This window comes from Vicia villosa, unplaced genomic scaffold (assembly GCF_029867415.1).
Source record: "Vicia villosa cultivar HV-30 ecotype Madison, WI unplaced genomic scaffold, Vvil1.0 ctg.000587F_1_1, whole genome shotgun sequence".
In the NCBI taxonomy this organism is placed as follows: Eukaryota; Viridiplantae; Streptophyta; class Magnoliopsida; order Fabales; family Fabaceae; genus Vicia; species Vicia villosa.
Window position 1 is genome coordinate 828238 of NW_026705268.1, and position 24493 is coordinate 852730.

Sequence of the window (24493 nt, forward strand, 5' to 3'; positions counted from 1 at the left end):
CTGTTACACCCGTGTGTTTTCACAACGACGCGTCCTTCCCCGAAGGACAACTTCACTAGCATGCATTCGATTGGCCTCTCGATGGCTATGAAATCTAGTGACTATCCTGAACGGTCACTCCATGCTTATTCCCGCGCACCCTCTAACTTGTAGGGTTTGGATCTCCATTTACACATCACATCCCTAGCCTGTAGGGATTTCTCTTCGTCCATATCGTCCTTAGATAGGTTGTGTTCCGCATAGAGAACCTTCCCACGAGGGACAAATTCATTGGTACACGTTGATTGGCCTCTCGATGGCCATGAGATTTAGTGACTGTCTTGATCGGTCACTAGCCGCTATCTTCTGCATACTCTCGAATCCAAGGGATTTCCCTTAGCGTGTCATAACATTTATCCTGCAAAGATTCCAAGAGGGTCTAATGTCGCCTCTAAGGCTATCCCTAGGATTACACGTCACACGTCTTCATTGCATACATGGAGTTATAATACAAGGAGTCTCTCGCATACGCATGCATTTGCATTGACATACATTTGCATCTATATTTACATTTGCATCTTCACCTGGATCCACACTTACCGCGCTAGCCGATTTCCTGAGACTCGCAAAAAAAAAATCAAAGGATCGTAGACTATGGAGAAAGGAGGATAAATTGAGAATGACCTTAGTCTTACTAAGAAAAAAGAGGATGTCTTTCCCCATGCCAACCACATGTCCATGCCTTGTCATAACAGGATTATGAATACAACAAAGGTTATCGTCGAACAAGGATTAGTTCAACAAAGAAGTTCCCTCATAGATACACTCAAGGGGTATCTAGTCATAAGGGGTTCATCTAAGAACATATCAAACTTTCAAGGACGCTCTACGATAACCTGGGGCAAGGGTCAGTCCAACTGGGGCAATACCCTAAGCAAAGATGCATGACTACAATGGAGGGAATGCGACATATGTCAGCCCCACACCAAAGGAAAAAAGGGTCATAGGTGATACTATCCTCAGGAGAAGCAAAAGAGGTTCAGTCAAAGGAAACTCATGAAGTTCCGATACGACGAAAACCCACCACTAACGATTTATTCCCGCCAGGTTTGACATGTCCAAAGAAAATTCGAGGTTGCCCTCACTTCTACAAGTTTAAGAATCTAAGGAGTGAAACAAGGTCAGTGGATCTACAAAGGAGATTATCCCTAGGATCAATAGGTGTTTACCGTGCTCAAAATTTCAACCCTTACGACCGCTAAGTGTTACTCAAGATAAAAGTTGTACCTTCGGATTAGTAATTCTAATGGGACAACCATGCAGGTTTTGGAGTCAATTCATTCACTCACTACCATGACTTTCCAGTCACACACTTCTATTTTTAGGGTTATTAACAAACTTGAGGGAGAATGACGAATACAAAAACTAAGTCCAGCTAAATATATGCTTTCAAGGTAAGACCGAGCCGAGGATGTACAGGCATTGTTTCCATTCCCAAACAGTGGAGATATAAGGATGTTAATCCCTCGTCACCCCCTCGAGCCAGGAGTTGGAGTTTTCTTCTACTTTTAAATAAACCTTGATTTTAACCAGGGGCAGGGTAGATGTCAACTAATTCAATGATGTATTTTGGTTGCCAAGAGAATCAGTCAATCCAAGCATAAGGTTCAAGCATATCTTCTTCCTCGCATTCATCCAAGATTGAGGAAGCAATGGAGGTAACATTTACAACACCTTCTTCCTCATTACATCATTCAAGATCGAGGAAGTATCAAAGGCGAAGCTTACAAATCAAAATCAACATAGCAGTCACAACATGCAATATCCAAGAATCAATATCAAAAGGAGCTTTCAAGAATAAAAAACGCCCGCTAAGTCAAAATGAAAATTCCATAAAAGGAAACAAAAAGACTTAGGCAAAATTGGGGCATCCCGATGGGTCAAATTCAAAAGAATTAGCTCATGCAAAAATAAGGGATAAAAACAAAGGTGAAATACAAAGGATAATCTTGTGACTGCTAAACCATCAAAGCTTCACATCAATGCTTGGATCTTTACAACATATGTCATCAAAGTTTGGATCTCTACTGAGACTTCTGCTCAACATCGAAACTGAAACGATTCTCTTGCAAACAAAGCACATCCATTGGATTAGGCGAATTTTTAGGATCTGGAGAACATCAAGGAGAAAGGGGTGGGATAAATAAAATTTTGAGCCTTATATCCATTGTTTCTTAAAACATGAACCAGGCCAAGTTACAACATTTAAAAGTCCTAATTGAGGCAAGGTTAACTACGAAAGCATATTAAGCAGGAATTTGTTATACTGACTCCTATGTTTGTTAAAACTACTTCTAATCACTATGCTTCTTCAAGCATTCTTTTCAAAACCATCCAGTCCTAATTCATAACGGACTTCGGTTTCAAAACTTGCATACATATCGCATTGGAGTTACTTCTCAAAGGGTACAACGTCATCTACGAGTATACACTTAGCATCGAAGAAATCTCGAAATTGGTTTAATCAAAGGCGATCTTTCTAATAAAGACTCTGGAATGGGGGGAATCACACTATCTCTCTTATACAAATGCAAGTCAATACACAAAGTTTCAAGACACAGTCTCCTAAGCAAAGCTCTGAAACTAGGGTCTTCGCTTTTCTCAAAGAAAAGTCAGATTCTGATATCTCCAAAGGACTCCATGGCCTCATATATACTTCAAAGAATTCTCATGCCAAGTGTCAAGCCCTGATTCAAAAGATTTCTCACTCAATGGCCCAAACGATCAATAATCGACTGGTCGACCTAAAAGTCAACTATGGTCAAAATACAGTCAAAATCTTTGATTTTTGGGTCAACATCAATATTTCAGTGTCAAAGGCATCATTTGATCAAAGGTTGATCATGATCCATCAAGAAAATATCAGAAATCCACAGAAGGACAAATCGGTTCAAATTTGAAAAATTCACAAATGTCAATTCAAAGAATTTAGAGATTATTCACTAATGGGCCTACCATTTGAATGCTAAATTGGCCCATGATCTTAAAGAAGACTCTTAAATTTTTTTTTTTAACCCTTATTTACATTTATTTGGATTTTTATTCAAATAAGTTAAATAAAATACAAAGTGAATGAATTAATTTTGGGCTTGATCAAAACTAAGGCCCAAAGAATAATCCTTGAGGTCTATAAGCTAATTCCCATTTTTATTTTCTTTTATTATTTTATTTATTTTTGATTTATTGAAAATAACATTAAAAAAAAAAGAGAAGAAAAGAAAAATAAAAAAGGAAGGGATTGTATAGGAGCTGAGAACGTGAAGGAAAGATTTCATGTCAAGTTGAAATCAAATCTTCCCAAATGCAAGGATTTGATTCACTTCTTTAAACCTAAAAAAATCAGTATCCTAATATATATTGGACATGCTCAATCACAAGGGGAGGATTTTCTTGGCCGAAAAAAGAACCCTACAGAGATAAAAAAAATCGGTGGTTTGGAAGGGATATGCAGACCCGAATTTTAGCAAATTGAAGCAATTCTAAGGAGTCCAATCGATTCACCAATACTCTCTGGAATCAACAGTAGCGTCGCCAACGTTTGAAGCACCTCGAACCAGCCATTGACAACCACGGTTTGCTATACCTTTTCTTTGCATCGTTTTCTTTAATTATTGCATAATTGACATGATTTGATGGTATGTACGTGTTCATAATGAAATTTCGAAGCTACTTGTATGAATCGATTGAAGTTTAGAGGTAAGCATCCCAATCCACCATTGTTAGGGTTATATAGTTCTTGAATGGGGGTTTTGTATAAGAGCAATTTCATGCCAAATTAAGGGGCTCATTGAATTCAGAGGTTGATTTATGATCGATTCATGTGCCTATTTGGAATTTATTTGATATGTGTAATGAGATTGATGATTGCAGGGCTTTGGCAACACGCAAAAACCGTTGCTATAGGTATCTTTCTTTTTTACAGAAAATCCCACGAAGGGGATGATAGGCTGGGCGCCGTTTTCCTTAAATTCAAAATCTAGAATCATGTTTATTTGCTCATTGGCGCTATAGTGACAACATATACACGCAGAAGAGTTGGCAAGCGAGAGAGGCTGATGACCAAAGGGGAGCGTGTTCGATTCCCAGCGCCCTCCCTTTATTTTCATCAATTTTCTGGAAAAGCATGCATTTAGATTCTGTGTTATTGCCCCACGCGAGACTACGATGCAGCTTCCCTCGTCGCCATTGGATCAACACCACTATATAATCCAACGAATCCAAAGCTGAGGGAGCACCATAGACCTTCAGAAGCGTGTCACACTCAATTGAAGCTAAGAATTCTTTAATCCTTTTTATTTTTGATCACACAATTTATTTACTTTTTATATATTTGATTATATATTGTTTTTTCTTAAAAATCCTTTTAGTTTTTTCTCTTAACAAACTTTTTATTATTTTAAATTTCTATTTTCTTAATTTAAAAATATTAAATTTAAAACATTTAATAGTATTAGCTTTTTATTTTATTTTATTTAAATTGGTTAAATTTATTTAAATTATTTAATTAATTATTAATGCCTTTACTAATTATTTAAAAATATATATTAGGGTTGTGACATTTAGTCGGTATCCTATTTTCACCGATTTAATTAATTAGGTTGAAAACCAATAATTAATTAATTTGGCTTTTATTTATTCTATTAACTATGGCTAACTTACGCCCTAATCAAGGTTTACAAAGATCATGCCCTACACTTATTTTTGTTTTGTGTCTTCTTTTCAGGTTTGACTTTTCAAGTACACTCCGATTATACGCCACGTCTGTCACAAAGCTACGTATTCTATTTATTTTAATTTAAAAGTTTATTTGGTTTCCTTTTAAAAATTAGGTTTGTCTTGCCTTCATCATTTTGCCTTTGTCTTTTTCAGGGTTAACCCTGAGATCTCTCCTGACTACTAACCATATCAGATCAAATGCAAAAAGCTAAGTACCTGTCATTTATTTGCTCATTTCAATTTATTGTCTCAACCTTCTTATTTTAGGGTTAGAGATGTTCACCTCTGAATTAGCCATACACTCACCCTATTTTTATTTTGTTTGCATTTTCAGGGTTCGATGATTGCCAAAGCTACGAATGTTTGGTAACCCTAAACCTTGGCTTTAATACCCTTTTTTTATTATTATTACTTATGTCAAACCCTATTAAGGGATCCGCTGGTTGCAATTTCCCTCCCCCATGTTACTGTTTCTTGCCTGCGTGGTTAGTAAAATAGGGAGTGACAACCATTAAATTGAATTAGCCTCACTAATTTACAAGATAATATAATTGAATATAATCACGTGATTGGTGCACACACGCACGCTTTTGGGTAACCCTCTCTGTTGCCTTGTTGCCTGTTGCCTGTTGCCTTGTTGCCTTGTGTTTTTGCAGAATAGTCAGTCCCTCGAATATGAGGATACCTCAGCCATGTTGCCTCGATAAAAGGTCATGGTCCCTAATGATGCTGCCTTCGATACACTAACATGACCTCGACCCTCGGAAGTTGCCTACGGAAAAGGCTGAGGTATCTTCTGGTTGCCTACGAAAGGCTATTCTGATCCTTCCTCTTAGACTACCTGCCTCTTTATGGCATGGGTCAGTCTTTGAGCGAATGATAATTCGATGACCCTTCCACCTCCAAACGAAAGGCTTCCTGCCCTCTTATGGCAAAGATTGACCCTTTCATTCTGAAAGGCTAAAAAGAGACCTATCATCTGAGTTTAAGGTAATTGCCCCTAATTGCCTTGCCATGCTCTATTTTCTATATTCTTTCTCAAAATTCTTCAAAAACTGGCTACGCTCATTTTACGAGCTAAAGTCCATTTTTTCCTCTTTCATCTACATTTTCTGAAAACGAGCAAGCAAAGCAATTAAGAGCCCATGGAAAACCATGGATGCAAAGGGTGCCTTACACCTTCCCTTTGCATAAATTACCCCCCGAACTTAGATTTCTTAAAAGGTTTTTTTCTGTTTCTTTTTGCCTTTCCGAATATTGTTTGGATAAAATAAAAGTCGGTGGCGACTCTTGCTTACCGCGACATTTCGATTATTAAAAAGTCAGTTCACCGTGTTACAGAACTGGCGACTCTGCTGGGGACATTTCGATTAAGAGGGGTTACCTTAAAAGTTTAGGATTCATTTTAAATGTTTTCTATTGTTTGCTTTGTTTTGGTATATTTTTCAGGGGCGTTTTGGGAATTAACTGAAGGACGAATCCTATTCCCGGATTCAAGTACATCTAAGATAGGAAGTGGCATAGTCATGGCGACCTCCCTTGTGTATGCTTGGGATTGGTCAATATGAGAGTTCACGCTTGAGTTAGGCCTCTATGGGTGTTTACATGCTTCTCTTGTATGAGGGAGGTTCGTGTGGATACCTGTGGGTGAGTCGGAGCTCAAGGACCGTTAGTTACCTTTAACCCATCCTGACTTTTAGGAACGTAGTGGGGGGACTACTCTTGATGTATGTTGAGAGCATAGTCGCTACCCGATACTACAACTCAGATAGGTTCTTTCTCAAAGTATCATTGCATGGTATGTATGTATCATGTTCGAGGGTGCTTTAGAAGGGCTGACAATTCTGGGTCACTTGGTAGAACCCGCTGCTGAAATCTCCTTATCCATATAAATGCCCTTGGGAAGGACACCCGATAAGACTCCATGCAAGCCTTAAGCCAAAAATTGTGTGACTTGTGTGACTTGTTTGTATTTACTACTAACCTTCATTTCCTCGCAGGTTTTGTTGAAAGGATTTGTTTGTCCTTACCATCTCGCACCAAGTCTAATGAACTGCATTCGCATAAGATCATGACATCATGACATCATAAGCATAACATGATTTAACTAACCCTTTCAAGGATCTTAGGGATTTAGGGCGCACAATTCCAGGTACTCTTATCAAGGACTAAAGTCCTATCAAGGGGCAAGAGGATTTATCTTCCTTTGGCCGTATACCTTCAAATTCGAAGTATCCCGAATCAGAGGCGATGACCCACTGGATATGGTGAGCTTGATTCCCATAGAAGAACATCCAAAAAATCAGAGTTCTTCAAACGAAGAAGCGACCGAATCATGTTCCAATGTTGCTAACTAAATTTCCAAAGATCCTTGGAAGTATTGCATCTGCATTCATAACATTGCATCACAGGTTTCCACCACAGGTTTCTTACCACCTCGCCGTTTACTTCAGCATCATGAATCTCGAGCAATCAGTCAAAGACCTTCAAGCTCAGAACGCCCAGTTTCAAGATCTGATCTTGAACCTGTCCAAGGGGCAAGATGAACTGAAAGCACTCCTGACCAAGAAGAAGAAGAAGGGTAAGAAGACTCTGGGGAAAAAGCTTAGACCGATCTTGCAACTCAGGGATGCTGAACCCTCTGAAGACAGTGATGAGGATGAGCAAGATGATGATGCTAGTATCAAAAGTGATGCAAAAAGTAACCATGATTCTGCCAAACCCTCTGAAGAAGAAGAGGACTATCACCATGAGAATGAACATCCTGATGACAAATACAAGATGTTAGAAGAACGTCTGAGAAGCGTGGAAATTCAGAAGGTACCTGGGCTGGATTTTGAAGAGCTTGGACTCGTTCCTGGGGTCGTTATTCCTCCAAAATTCAAAACTCCCGCCTTTGCTAAGTATGATGGAGTCTCTTGTCCAAAGATGCACTTGAGGTCTTTTGTAAGAAAGATTCAGCCCCACACTGCTGATAAGAGGCTCTGGATCCATTTCTTCCAAGAGAGTTTATCTGGAACTCAACTCGAATGGTACTATCAACTGGAAAGTACCAACATCCGTACTTGGGAAGATTTGGTTGTTGCTTTCTATAAGCAATACCAATATAATTCTGATCTCGCACCAACTCGCATGCAACTACAAAGCATGTCCATGGGACCTAAGGAAAGTTTCAAGGAGTATGCTCAGAAATGGAGAGATCTAGCTGGAAGAGTCAAACCTTCCTTGACTGACAGAGAGTTGGTTGATATGTTCATGAATACACCAACTGGTCCTTTCTACAGCCATTTACTTGGAAGCTCCTCGTCTGGTTTCACCGATCTCATACTGACTGGGGAACGTGTTGAAAGCGGTATTCGAAGCGGTAAAATTCAAGTGGCTACGTATGCTAATACCTCAAAGAAAGCGCACAATGAGAGGAATGAATCTAATACTGTGGGGACGGTCCTAGCCTCCAATCAAATGCTGACACAACAAAGGGGCAACCAACGTAAACAAGGTGCATCTAAAAGGCAATTCACAAAGATCAACATAACTTTGGCTGAAGCGTTACAACAGTTGCTGAAAGCAGGGTTGATTACTTTAAAGGATCCTCCTCTGAAGCCCAATACCTTATCTCATCAATATAATCCTAATGCAAGATGCGCTTATCATTCTGACAGCATTGGACATGACACTAATGATTGTTGGCCGTTGAAGAACAAAATCCAGGATATGATCGACGCTGGAGAAATTGAGTTCGACTCTCCTGCAACCATGCGTAATCACAACAAAATTGCTAATGCTGTGGATGGCTAGAAAGATAGACTTTTAGATCATTAGATTTACTTTCATTTGCAATTTCTTTCCTGTTTGTTTAAACATTTGACTTATGATAGACATTATTTGCTTTAATGATCATCATCAGTGCATTGCATATTCTTGTCTTGAATTAATTATTTCGCTCACTCATTTTTTAATTATGTCTTTACTTTGCATGTGTTTTGTGATATTCAACTCCTGCTAAGCCGTAAGCCTTTTTAGGGAGGATGACGAAAATGATACCGCAACCTCATACAGTATGCTTTTGAGCAGACTATGCTGACGATGTACAGGCATTGTTTCAATTCCTAAACAGTGGAGATATAAGGATGATAATCCCTCGTCAACCTCTTTGAGCCTAAGAAGTAGAAGTTTCTTTCTTGTACTAACTAAAACCCTTAATCATAACCTGGGGTAGGGTAGTTCTCAGTTAATTTGGCTGTGCATTCTATTTTAGGAGAATCATTCAGTACACCTTTCAACAAAGGTTTCAATCACAAGCGTTCATCCGCACACATCAAAGGAGTGTTGGAGATGTCAATTAAAAGCCAATGATGGTTCATCAATCATTAAGCAAGGCAGTCAATATCTTTCAAAAAGAAGAAAAAAAAATGAAAAAACATATATACAAAGAAAAGCCTGCTAAGTCAAAACCTATGAAGGAGACTTATCAAAAATCAAGGCATCCCGCTGACTGTAAGCTCAAAATAGACAGTTCAGGCAAAAGTTAGGGATATCAAAAAGATGAAGTCAAATAAATTCCTGAACAACACAATGTTGTGACTACCAAAAGGAAGAAGTGACTGTCATCTCAAAAGTTCTCTGTGCTTATGAACCATCATCGTTATCAAAGGTGCAAATCCAAAAGTCTCTCGGAACCTGAATGCATAAGTTGAATTAACTGAGCTTAGGACTGAAGATCATCACGAAGAGGGGTGGGTACAAATAAACTTTGAGCCTTTATCCTTTGTTTCTTAAACCGTGAACCAAGCCACGTTACAACCCTTGAAAGTCCTAATTGAAGCATGGTTAGTTCGAGAGCATACTGGCACCAAAAGGGTATCCCGACCCCTTAAGGTTTACTACAAATGTTAAGTTGATATCTTGTTTTTACAAACATCACATTGTTACAAATAGCATGTATTACAAATATCACGCTTTTACATCTCTTGTTTTAAAAAACTCAAGACAAACGTATGCATTGCATCTCATGAATACACTATTAAACATATTCTGCTACATAATTTCAAATGTTAGCAACAGAAAAAATTTGCACAGGGTTCAACTAATGACTGGAAGTTATCCCGACAGACAATATTACTCCGTTTTTCCCAATCAATCTGGGGAAATCAAGTCAAGATTCCAAGAATCTCTCAAAAGCCAAACAGTCAAAGGCACAAATCCCAAGTGGGTTTCAAACTAGTTCCCGATCAATCTGGGGCAATCAAGTCGATATTCTGAGAAATCCCTCAAGGATGCCAAAAAAAACAATCAGGGGCATGCATCCAAACAGATCTGAAGCTATTTTCCCGTCAACATGGGGCATTGTCCTGGGCCCATGATTACTAAAGGCATGTTCGCCCATAGTGCACATCTCATAAGTTCCTCACGAGGTGAATCTCTTCAAGTTTCTACTAGCTGGGGCAAAGTTATACAAGGCACGTTCAACGCTTCGATCAATATTCATTGGAGTTTTCCAATCAATACAAATCCAGGAATGACAGTTAATATAATACTGGGGGCAACATTCAGGACATCCATGTCTTCCCACAAAGCCGGTTTCACAGGATCATATCCCCACAAAGTAATTATTAAGAAGATATCTTCAAATGTTCTCGTCCCAACAAGGACTTAGTTCCCCAACAGAGTTTTACATCTTCGACACTGCTGATTCCCTGACTCTTTTCTCTTCTTCAAACGGGTTTATTCATCCTTCTTATCCCCAGTCATGGTATATCAAGATCAATCACTCAAATTGCTTTCATCCCCAAGCAGAAATCATAAATTCCCAGCTGCTTATCTTCAAGACAAGACCAGGCATCAGAATCACAACAATACAGAGATTTGTTCTCTCAAAACACTCCAAACAACCTCAGTCATACATCATATTCATACATTGCATACATTACTATATAATACATGCATCATGACACTGCATATTTCTAACGTTGTTTTCAGGTTCCGCCTCGACAAGTATTCCTCTCAGATATAATCAAGCTGAAGATTCATTCTGACAAGCCTTTTACATTCCAAAACTTCATCAAATAAACTTATCAACTCTAACAAGCAAGCATTCTCTATCAGATATGGTCCAATGTATGACCCGTTCCGGTATTCTCAGTCAGATATGGTCTAATGTATGACTCGTTCTGGCATTATTCATCAGATATGGTCCAATGTATGACCCGTTCCGGTATTCTCAGTCAGATATGGTCTAATGTATGACTCGTTCTGGCATTATTCATCAGATATGGTTTAATGTATGACTCGTTCTGGTATTCTCCTTCAGATATGGTTTAATGAAAAACTCGTTCTGATATCCTTCCTCAGATATGGTCCAATGTATGACTCGTTCTGACACCCTCCGACAGATATGGTTTAATGTATGGCTCATTCTGACATTCCTCAGATATGGTCCAAAGTATGACTCGTTCCGACATTCCTCTGCAGATATGGTCTAATGAATGACTCGTTCTGACATCCTTCAACAGACAAGGTCTAAATGTACGACTCATTCTGACATCCCTCAATATATATGGTCTATTTGCTCTGACGTCCTCTATCACACATGGTCTAAATGTATGACCCGTTTCTCTCATCACGAATAATGCTGACACGATCAATCTCTAACAAATGCTTCTCAAATACTTCTCAACAAAATTGGATTTAGTCTGACGCACGACTCATCCTTCGAGCCTAACGCACGGTTTTCCAGACATCATCTGCTGATGCAAACTAAATTCAGTCAAACACATGACTCAATCTATTCTCCGGAAATGATCTAACGTACGATGAATTCTGCTTCTCAATTCTAGCAAGCCTGATGGCATCTTCAAGCCCATGTCCGACAAAAGTCCCTACTTCAGCTAGGGCAAATTTCTTGGTATTCTAGTGTTCAATCATCTTCCACCTTCAGATACCGACTGGCATACAAACCACTCTACATCTTCAGGTTTAAGAAAATTGAACAGGGGCAGCTGTCATACCCCAAAATTTGCCCACACTATCTCTCTTATACAAATGCAAGTCAATACATAAAGTTTCAAGACACAGTCTCCTAAGCAAAGCTCTGAAACTAGGGTCTTCGCTTTTCTCAAAGAAAAGTCAGATTCTGATATCTCCAAAGGACTCCATGGCCTCATATATACTTCAAAGAATTCTCATGCCAAGTGTCAAGCCCTGATTCAAAAGATTTCTCACTCAATGGCCCAAACGATCAATAATCGACTGGTCGACCTAAAAGTCAACTATGGTCAAAATACAGTCAAAATCTTTGATTTTTGGGTCAACATCAATATTTCAGTGTCAAAGGCATCATTTGATCAAAGGTTGATCATGATCCATCAAGAAAATATCAGAAATCCACAGAAGGACAAATCGGTTCAAATTTGAAAAATTCACAAATGTCAATTCAAAGAATTTAGAGATTATTCACTAATGGGCCTACCATTTGAATGCTAAATTGGCCCATGATCTTAAAGAAGACTCTTAAATTTTTTTTTTTTTAACCCTTATTTACATTTATTTGGATTTTTATTCAAATAAGTTAAATAAAATACAAAGTGAATGAATTAATTTTGGGCTTGATCAAAACTAAGGCCCAAAGAATAATCCTTGAGGTCTATAAGCTAATTCCCATTTTTATTTTCTTTTATTATTTTATTTATTTTTGATTTATTGAAAATAACATTAAAAAAAAAAAGAGAAGAAAAGAAAAATAAAAAAGGAAGGGATTGTATAGGAGCTGAGAACGTGAAGGAAAGATTTCATGTCAAGTTGAAATCAAATCTTCCCAAATGCAAGGATTTGATTCACTTCTTTAAACCTAAAAAAATCAGTATCCTAATATATATTGGACATGCTCAATCACAAGGGGAGGATTTTCTTGGCCGAAAAAAGAACCCTACAGAGATAAAAAAAAATCGGTGGTTTGGAAGGGATATGCAGACCCGAATTTTAGCAAATTGAAGCAATTCTAAGGAGTCCAATCGATTCACCAATACTCTCTGGAATCAACAGTAGCGTCGCCAACGTTTGAAGCACCTCGAACCAGCCATTGACAACCACGGTTTGCTATACCTTTTCTTTGCATCGTTTTCTTTAATTATTGCATAATTGACATGATTTGATGGTATGTACGTGTTCATAATGAAATTTCGAAGCTACTTGTATGAATCGATTGAAGTTTAGAGGTAAGCATCCCAATCCACCATTGTTAGGGTTATATAGTTCTTGAATGGGGGTTTTGTATAGGAGCAATTTCATGCCAAATTAAGGGGCTCATTGAATTCAGAGGTTGATTTATGATCGATTCATGTGCCTATTTGGAATTTATTTGATATGTGTAATGAGATTGATGATTGCAGGGCTTTGGCAACACGCAAAAACCGTTGCTATAGGTATCTTTCTTTTTTACAGAAAATCCCACGAAGGGGATGATAGGCTGGGCGCCGTTTTCCTTAAATTCAAAATCTAGAATCATGTTTATTTGCTCATTGGCGCTATAGTGACAACATATACACGCAGAAGAGTTGGCAAGCGAGAGAGGCTGATGACCAAAGGGGAGCGTGTTCGATTCCCAGCGCCCTCCCTTTATTTTCATCAATTTTCTGGAAAAGCATGCATTTAGATTCTGTGTTATTGCCCCACGCGAGACTACGATGCAGCTTCCCTCGTCGCCATTGGATCAACACCACTATATAATCCAACGAATCCAAAGCTGAGGGAGCACCATAGACCTTCAGAAGCGTGTCACACTCAATTGAAGCTAAGAATTCTTTAATCCTTTTTATTTTTGATCACACAATTTATTTACTTTTTATATATTTGATTATATATTGTTTTTTCTTAAAAATCCTTTTAGTTTTTTCTCTTAACAAACTTTTTATTATTTTAAATTTCTATTTTCTTAATTTAAAAATATTAAATTTAAAACATTTAATAGTATTAGCTTTTTATTTTATTTTATTTAAATTGGTTAAATTTTAGTTAAATTATTTAATTAATTATTAATGCCTTTACTAATTATTTAAAAATATATATTAGGGTTGTGACATTTAGTCGGTATCCTATTTTCACCGATTTAATTAATTAGGTTGAAAACCAATAATTAATTAATTTGGCTTTTATTTATTCTATTAACTATGGCTAACTTACGCCCTAATCAAGGTTTACAAAGATCATGCCCTACACTTATTTTTGTTTTGTGTCTTCTTTTCAGGTTTGACTTTTCAAGTACACTCCGATTATACGCCACGTCCGTCACAAAGCTAAGTATTCTATTTATTTTAATTTAAAAGTTTATTTGGTTTCCTTTTAAAAATTAGGTTTGTCTTGCCTTCATCATTTTGCCTTTGTCTTTTTCAGGGTTAACCCTGAGATCTCTCCTGACTACTAACCATATCAGATCAAATGCAAAAAGCTAAGTACCTGTCATTTATTTGCTCATTTCAATTTATTGTCTCAACATTCTTATTTTAGGGTTAGAGATGTTCGCCTCTGAATTAGCCATACACTCACCCTATTTTTATTTTGTTTGCATTTTCAGGGTTCGATGATTGCCAAAGCTACGAATGTTTGGTAACCCTAAACCTCGGCTTTAATACCCTTTTTTTTATTATTATTACTTATGTCAAACCCTATTAAGGGATCCGCTGGTTGCAATTTCCCTCCCCCATGTTACTGTTTCTTGCCTGCGTGGTTAGTAAAATAGGGAGTGACAACCATTAAATTGAATTAGCCTCACTAATTTACAAGATAATATAATTGAATATAATCACGTGATTGGTGCACACACGCACGCTTTTGGGTAACCCTCTCTGTTGCCTTGTTGCCTGTTGCCGGTTGCCTTGTTGCCTTGTGTTTTTGCAGAATAGTCAGTCCCTCGAATATGAGGATACCTCAGCCATGTTGCCTCGATAAAAGGTCATGGTCCCTAATGATGCTGCCTTCGATACACTAACATGACCTCGACCCTCGGAAGTTGCCTACGGAAAAGGCTGAGGTATCTTCTGGTTGCCTACGAAAGGCTATTCTGATCCTTCCTCTTAGACTACCTGCCTCTTTATGGCATGGGTCAGTCTTTGAGCGAATGATAATTCGATGACCCTTCCACCTCCAAACGAAAGGCTTCCTGCCCTCTTATGGCAAAGATTGACCCTTTCATTCTGAAAGGCTAAAAAGAGACCTATCATCTGAGTTTAAGGTAATTGCCCCTAATTGCCTTGCCATGCTCTATTTTCTATATTCTTTCTCAAAATTCTTCAAAAACTGGCTACGCTCATTTTACGAGCTAAAGTCCATTTTTTCCTCTTTCATCTACATTTTCTGAAAACGAGCAAGCAAAGCAATTAAGAGCCCATGGAAAACCATGGATGCAAAGGGTGCCTTACACCTTCCCTTTGCATAAATTACCCCCCGAACTTAGATTTCTTAAAAGGTTTTTTTCTGTTTCTTTTTGCCTTTCCGAATATTGTTTGGATAAAATAAAAGTCGGTGGCGACTCTTGCTTACCGCGACATTTCGATTATTAAAAAGTCAGTTCACCGTGTTACAGAACTGGCGACTCTGCTGGGGACATTTCGATTAAGAGGGGTTACCTTAAAAGTTTAGGATTCATTTTAAATGTTTTCTATTGTTTGCTTTGTTTTGGTATATTTTTCAGGGGCGTTTTGGGAATTAACTGAAGGACGAATCCTATTCCCGGATTCAAGTACATCTAAGATAGGAAGTGGCATAGTCATGGCGACCTCCCTTGTGTATGCTTGGGATTGGTCAATATGAGAGTTCACGCTTGAGTTAGGCCTCTATGGGTGTTTACATGCTTCTCTTGTATGAGGGAGGTTCGTGTGGATACCTGTGGGTGAGTCGGAGCTCAAGGACCGTTAGTTACCTTTAACCCATCCTGACTTTTAGGAACGTAGTGGGGGGACTACTCTTGATGTATGTTGAGAGCATAGTCGCTACCCGATACTACAACTCAGATAGGTTCTTTCTCAAAGTATCATTGCATGGTATGTATGTATCATGTTCGAGGGTGCTTTAGAAGGGCTGACAATTCTGGGTCACTTGGTAGAACCCGCTGCTGAAATCTCCTTATCCATAGAAATGCCCTTGGGAAGGACACCCGATAAGACTCCATGCAAGCCTTAAGCCAAAAATTGTGTGACTTGTGTGACTTGTTTGTATTTACTACTAACCTTCATTTCCTCGCAGGTTTTGTTGAAAGGATTTGTTTGTCCTTACCATCTCGCACCAAGTCTAATGAACTGCATTCGCATAACATCATGACATCATGACATCATAAGCATAACATGATTTAACTAACCCTTTCAAGGATCTTAGGGATTTAGGGCGCACAATTCCAGGTACTCTTATCAAGGACTAAAGTCCTATCAAGGGGAAAGAGGATTTATCTTCCTTTGGCCGTATACCTTCAAATTCGAAGTATCCCGAATCAGAGGCGATGACCCACTGGATATGGTGAGCTTGATTCCCATAGAAGAACATCCAAAAAATCAGAGTTCTTCAAACGAAGAAGCGACCGAATCATGTTCCAATGTTGCTAACTAAATTTCCAAAGATCCTTGGAAGTATTGCATCTGCATTCATAACATTGCATCACAGGTTTCCACCACAGGTTTCTTACCACCTCGCCGTTTATTTCAGCATCATGAATCTCGAGCAATCAGTCAAAGACCTTCAAGCTCAGAACGCCCAGTTTCAAGATCTGATCTTGAACCTGTCCAAGGGGCAAGATGAACTGAAAGCACTCCTGACCAAGAAGAAGAAGAAGGGTAAGAAGACTCTGGGGAAAAAGCTTAGACCGATCTTGCAACTCAGGGATGCTGAACCCTCTGAAGACAGTGATGAGGATGAGCAAGATGATGATGCTAGTATCAAAAGTGATGCAAAAAGTAACCATGATTCTGCCAAACCCTCTGAAGAAGAAGAGGACTATCACCATGAGAATGAACATCCTGATGACAAATACAAGATGTTAGAAGAGCGTCTAAGAAGCGTGGAAATTCAGAAGGTACCTGGGCTGGATTTTGAAGAGCTTGGACTCGTTCCTGGGGTCGTTATTCCTCCAAAATTCAAAACTCCCGCCTTTGCTAAGTATGATGGAGTCTCTTGTCCAAAGATGCACTTGAGGTCTTTTGTAAGAAAGATTCAGCCCCACACTGCTGATAAGAGGCTCTGGATCCATTTCTTCCAAGAGAGTTTATCTGGAACTCAACTCGAATGGTACTATCAACTGGAAAGTACCAACATCCGTACTTGGGAAGATTTGGTTGTTGCTTTCTATAAGCAATACCAATATAATTCTGATCTCGCACCAACTCGCATGCAACTACAAAGCATGTCCATGGGACCTAAGGAAAGTTTCAAGGAGTATGCTCAGAAATGGAGAGATCTAGCTGGAAGAGTCAAACCTTCCTTGACTGACAGAGAGTTGGTTGATATGTTCATGAATACACTAACTGGTCCTTTCTACAGCCATTTACTTGGAAGCTCCTCGTCTGGTTTCACCGATCTCATACTGACTGGGGAACGTGTTGAAAGCGGTATTCGAAGCGGTAAAATTCAAGTGGCTACGTATGCTAATACCTCAAAGAAAGCGCACAATGAGAGGAATGAATCTAATACTGTGGGGACGGTCCTAGCCTCCAATAAAATGCCGACACAACAAAGGGGCAACCAACGTAAACAAGGTGCATCTAAAAGGCAATTCACAAAGATCAACATAACTTTGGCTGAAGCGTTACAACAGTTGCTGAAAGCAGGGTTGATTACTTTAAAGGATCCTCCTCGGAAGCCCAATACCTTATCTCATCAATATAATCCTAATGCAAGATGCGCTTATCATTCTGACAGCATTGGACATGACACTAATGATTGTTGGCCGTTGAAGAACAAAATCCAGGATATGATCGACGCTGGAGAAATTGAGTTCGACTCTCCTGCAACCATGCGTAATCACAACAAAATTGCTAATGCTGTGGATGGCTAGAAAGATAGACTTTTAGATCATTAGATTTACTTTCATTTGCAATTTCTTTCCTGTTTGTTTAAACATTTGACTTATGATAGACATTATTTGCTTTAATGATCATCATCAGTGCATTGCATATGCTTGTCTTGAATTAATTATTTCGCTATCACTCATTTTTTAATTATGTCTTTACTTTGCTTGTGTTTTGTGATATTCAACTCCTGCTAAGCCGTAAGCCTTTTTAGGGAGGATGACGAAAACGATACCGCAACCTCATACAGTATGCTTTTGAGCAGACTATGCTGACGATGTACAGGCATTGTTTCAATTCCTAAACTGTGGAGATATAAGGATGATAATCCCTCGTCAACCTCTTTGAGCCTAAGAAGTAGAAGTTTCTTTCTTGTACTAATTAAAACCCTTAATCATAACCTGGGGTAGGGTAGTTCTCAGTTAATTTGGCTGTGCATTCTATTTTAGGAGAATCATTCAGTACACCTTTCAACAAAGGTTTCAATCACAAGCGTTCATCCGCACACATCAAAGGAGTGTTGGAGATGTCAATTAAAAGCCAATGATGGTTCATCAATCATTAAGCAAGGCAGTCAATATCTTTCAAAAAGAAGAAAAAAAATGAAAAAACATATATACAAAGAAAAGCCTGCTAAGTCAAAACCTATGAAGGAGACTTATCAAAAATTAAGGCATCCCGCTGACTGTAAGCTCAAAATAGACAGTTCAGGCAAAAGTTAGGGATATCAAAAAGATGAAGTCAAATAAATTCCTGAACAACACAATGTTGTGACTACCAAAAGGAAGAAGTGATTGTCATCTCAAAAGTTCTCTGTGCTTATGAACCATCATCGTTATCAAAGGTGCAAATCCAAAAGTCTCTCGGAACCTGAATGCATAAGTTGAATTAACTGAGCTTAGGACTGAAGATCATCACGAAGAGGGGTGGGTACAAATAAACTTTGAGCCTTTATCCTTTGTTTCTTAAACCGTGAACCAAGCCACGTTACAACCCTTGAAAGTCCTAATTGAAGCATGGTTAGTTCGAGAGCATACTGGCACCAAAAGGGTATCCCGACCCCTTAAGGTTTACTACAAATGTTAAGTTGATATCTTGTTTTTACAAACATCACATTGTTACAAATAGCATGTATTACAAATATCACGCTTTTACATCTCTTGTTTTAAAAAACTCAAGACAAACGTATGCATTGCATCTCATGAATACACTATTAAACATATTCTGCTACATAATTTCAAATGTTAGCAACAGAAAGAATTTGCACAGGGTTCAACTAATGACTGGAAGTTATCCCGACAGACAATATTACTCCGTTTTTCCCAATCAATCTGGGGAAATCAAGTCAAGATTCCAAGAATCTCTCAAAAGCCAAACAGTCAAAGGCACAGATCCCAAGTGGGTTTCAAACTAGTTCCCGATCAATCTGGGGCAATCAAGTCGATATTCTGAGAAATCCCTCAAGGATGCCAAAAAAAACAATCAGGGGCATGCATCCAAACAGATCTGAAGCTATTTTCCCGTCAACATGGGGCATTGTCCTGGGCCCATGATTACTAAAGGCATGTTCGCCCATAGTGCACATCTCATAAATTCCTCGCGAGGTGAATCTCTTCAAGTTTCTACTAGCTGGGGCAAAGTTATACAAGGCACGTTCAACGCTTCGATCAATATTCATTGGAGTTTTCCAATCAATACAAATCCAGGAATGACAGTTAATATAATACTGGGGGCAACATTCAGGACATCCATGTCTTCCCACAAAGCCGGTTTCACAGGATCATATCCCCACAAAGTAATTATTAAGAAGATATCTTCAAATGTTCTCGTCCCAACAAGGACTTAGTTCCCCAACAGAGTTTTACATCTTCGACACTGCTGATTCCCTGACTCTTTTCTCTTCTTCAAACGGGTTTATTCATCCTTCTTATCCCCAGTCATGGTATATCAAGATCAATCACTCAAATTGCTTTCATCCCCAAGCAGAAATCATAAATTCCCAGCTGCTTATCTTCAAGACAAGACCAGGCATCAGAATCACAACAATACAGAGATTTGTTCTCTCAAAACACTCCAAACAACCTCAGTCATACATCATATTCATACATTGCATACATTACTATATAATACATGCATCATGACACTGCATATTTCTAACGTTGTTTTCAGGTTCCGCCTCGACAAGTATTCCTCTCAGATATAATCAAGCTGAAGATTCATTCTGACAAGCCTTTTACATTCCAAAACTTCATCAAATAAACTTATCAACTCTAACAAGCAAGCATTCTCTATCAGATATGGTCCAATGTATGACCCGTTCCGGTATTCTCAGTCAGATATGGTCTAATGTATGACTCGTTCTGGCATTATTCATCAGATATGGTCCAATGTATGACCCGTTCCGGTATTCTCAGTCAGATATGGTCTAATGTATGACTCGTTCTGGCATTATTCATCAGATATGGTTTAATGTATGACTCGTTCTGGTATTCTCCTTCAGATATGGTTTAATGAAAAACTCGTTCTGATATCCTTCCTCAGATATGGTCCAATGTATGACTCGTTCTGACACCCTCCGACAGATATGGTTTAATGTATGGCTCATTCTGACATTCCTCAGATATGGTCCAAAGTATGACTCGTTCCGACATTCCTCTGCAGATATGGTCTAATGAATGACTCGTTCTGACATCCTTCAACAGACAAGGTCTAAATGTACGACTCATTCTGACATCCCTCAATATATATGGTCTATTTGCTCTGACGTCCTCTATCACACATGGTCTAAATGTATGACCCGTTTCTCTCATCACGAATAATGCTGACACGATCAATCTCTAACAAATGCTTCTCAAATACTTCTCAACAAAATTGGATTTAGTCTGACGCACGACTCATCCTTCGAGCCTAACGCACGGTTTTCCAGACATCATCTGCTGATGCAAACTAAATTCAGTCAAACAAATGACTCAATCTATTCTCCGGAAATGATCTAACGTACGATGAATTCTGCTTCTCAATTCTAGCAATCCTGATGGCATCTTCAAGCCCATGTCCGACAAAAGTCCCTACTTCAGCTAGGGCAAATTTCTTGGTATTCTAGTGTTCAATCATCTTCCACCTTCAGATACCGACTGGCATACAAACCACTCTACATCTTCAGGTTTAAGAAAATTGAACAGGGGCAGCTGTCATACCCCAAAATTTGCCCACACTATCTCTCTTATACAAATGCAAGTCAATACACAAAGTTTCAAGACACAGTCTCCTAAGCAAAGCTCTGAAACTAGGGTCTTCGCTTTTCTCAAAGAAAAGTCAGATTCTGATATCTCCAAAGGACTCCATGGCCTCATATATACTTCAAAGAATTCTCATGCCAAGTGTCAAGCCCTGATTCAAAAGATTTCTCACTCAATGGCCCAAACGATCAATAATCGACTGGTCGACCTAAAAGTCAACTATGGTCAAAATACAGTCAAAATCTTTGATTTTTGGGTCAACATCAATATTTCAGTGTCAAAGGCATCATTTGATCAAAGGTTGATCATGATCCATCAAGAAAATATCAGAAATCCACAGAAGGACAAATCGGTTCAAATTTGAAAAATTCACAAATGTCAATTCAAAGAATTTAGAGATTATTCACTAATGGGCCTACCATTTGAATGCTAAATTGGCCCATGATCTTAAAGAAGACTCTTAAATTTTTTTTTTTAACCCTTATTTACATTTATTTGGATTTTTATTCAAATAAGTTAAATAAAATACAAAGTGAATGAATTAATTTTGGGCTTGATCAAAACTAAGGCCCAAAGAATAATCCTTGAGGTCTATAAGCTAATTCCCATATTTATTTTCTTTTATTATTTTATTTATTTTTGATTTATTGAAAATAACATTAAAAAAAAAAAAGAGAAGAAAAGAAAAATAAAAAAGGAAGGGATTGTATAGGAGCTGAGAACGTGAAGGAAAGATTTCATGTCAAGTTGAAATCAAATCTTCCCAAATGCAAGGATTTGATTCACTTCTTTAAACCTAAAAAAATCAGTATCCTAATATATATTGGACATGCTCAATCACAAGGGGAGGATTTTCTTGGCCGAAAAAAGAACCCTACAGAGATAAAAAAAAATCGGTGGTTTGGAAGGGATATGCAGACCCGAATTTTAGCAAATTGAAGCAATTCTAAGGAGTCCAATCGATTCACCAATACTCTCTGGAATCAACAGTAGCGTCGCCAACGTTTGAAGCACCTCGAACCAGCCATTGACAACCACGGTTTGCTATACCTTTTCTTTGCATCGTTTTCTTTAATTATTGCATAATTGACATGATTTGATGGTATGTACGTGTTCATAATGAAATTTCGAAGCTACTTGTATGAATCGATTGAAGTTTAGAGGTAAGCATCCCAATCCACCATTGTTAGGGTTATATAGTTCTTGAATGGGGGTTTTGTATAGGAGCAATTTCATGCCAAATTAAGGGGCTCATTGAATTCAGAGGTTGATTTATGATCGATTCATGTGCCTATTTGGAATTTATTTGATATGTGTAATGAGATTGATGATTGCAGGGCTTTGGCAACACGCAAAAATCGTTGCTATAGGTATCTTTCTTTTTTACAGAAAATCCCACGAAGGGGATGATAGGCTGGGCGCCGTTTTCCTTAAATTCAAAATCTAGAATCATGTTTATTTGCTCATTGGCGCTATAGTGACAACATATACACGCAGAAGAGTTGGCAAGCGAGAGAGGCTGATGACCAAAGGGGAGCGTGTTCGATTCCCAGCGCCCTCCCTTTATTTTCATCAATTTTCTGGAAAAGCATGCATTTAGATTCTGTGTTATTGCCCCACGCGAGACTACGATGCAGCTTCCCTCGTCGCCATTGGATCAACACCACTATATAATCCAACGAATCCAAAGCTGAGGGAGCACCATAGACCTTCAGAAGCGTGTCACACTCAATTGAAGCTAAGAATTCTTTAATCCTTTTTATTTTTGATCACACAATTTATTTACTTTTTATATATTTGATTATATATTGTTTTTTCTTAAAAATCCTTTTAGTTTTTTCTCTTAACAAACTTTTTATTATTTTAAATTTCTATTTTCTTAATTTAAAAATATTAAATTTAAAACATTTAATAGTATTAGCTTTTTATTTTATTTTATTTAAATTGGTTAAATTTATTTAAATTATTTAATTAATTATTAATGCCTTTACTAATTATTTAAAAATATATATTAGGGTTGTGACATTTAGTCGGTATCCTATTTTCACCGATTTAATTAATTAGGTTGAAAACCAATAATTAATTAATTTGGCTTTTATTTATTCTATTAACTATGGCTAACTTACGCCCTAATCAAGGTTTACAAAGATCATGCCCTACACTTATTTTTGTTTTGTGTCTTCTTTTCAGGTTTGACTTTTCAAGTACACTCCGATTATACGCCACGTCCGTCACAAAGCTAAGTATTCTATTTATTTTAATTTAAAAGTTTATTTGGTTTCCTTTTAAAAATTAGGTTTGTCTTGCCTTCATCATTTTGCCTTTGTCTTTTTCAGGGTTAACCCTGAGATCTCTCCTGACTACTAACCATATCAGATCAAATGCAAAAAGCTAAGTACCTGTCATTTATTTGCTCATTTCAATTTATTGTCTCAACCTTCTTATTTTAGGGTTAGAGATGTTCGCCTCTGAATTAGCCATACACTCACCCTATTTTTATTTTGTTTGCATTTTCAGGGTTCGATGATTGCCAAAGCTACGAATGTTTGGTAACCCTAAACCTCGGCTTTAATACCCTTTTTTTTATTATTATTACTTATGTCAAACCCTATTAAGGGATCCGCTGGTTGCAATTTCCCTCCCCCATGTTACTGTTTCATGCCTGCGTGGTTAGTAAAATAGGGAGTGACAACCATTAAATTGAATTAGCCTCACTAATTTACAAGATAATATAATTGAATATAATCACGTGATTGGTGCACACACGCACGCTTTTGGGTAACCCTCTCTGTTGCCTTGTTGCCTGTTGCCTGTTGCCTTGTTGCCTTGTGTTTTTGCAGAATAGCCAGTCCCTCGAATATGAGGATACCTCAGCCATGTTGCCTCGATAAAAGGTCATGGTCCCTAATGATGCTGCCTTCGATACACTAACATGACCTCGACCCTCGGAAGTTGCCTACGGAAAAGGCTGAGGTATCTTCTGGTTGCCTACGAAAGGCTATTCTGATCCTTCCTCTTAGACTACCTGCCTCTTTATGGCATGGGTCAGTCTTTGAGCGAATGATAATTCGATGACCCTTCCACCTCCAAACGAAAGGCTTCCTGCCCTCTTATGGCAAAGATTGACCCTTTCATTCTGAAAGGCTAAAAAGAGACCTATCATCTGAGTTTAAGGTAATTGCCCCTAATTGCCTTGCCATGCTCTATTTTCTATATTCTTTCTCAAAATTCTTCAAAAACTGGCTACGCTCATTTTACGAGCTAAAGTCCATTTTTTCCTCTTTCATCTACATTTTCTGAAAACGAGCAAGCAAAGCAATTAAGAGCCCATGGAAAACCATGGATGCAAAGGGTGCCTTACACCTTCCCTTTGCATAAATTACCCCCCGAACTTAGATTTCTTAAAAGGTTTTTTTCTGTTTCTTTTTGCCTTTCCGAATATTGTTTGGATAA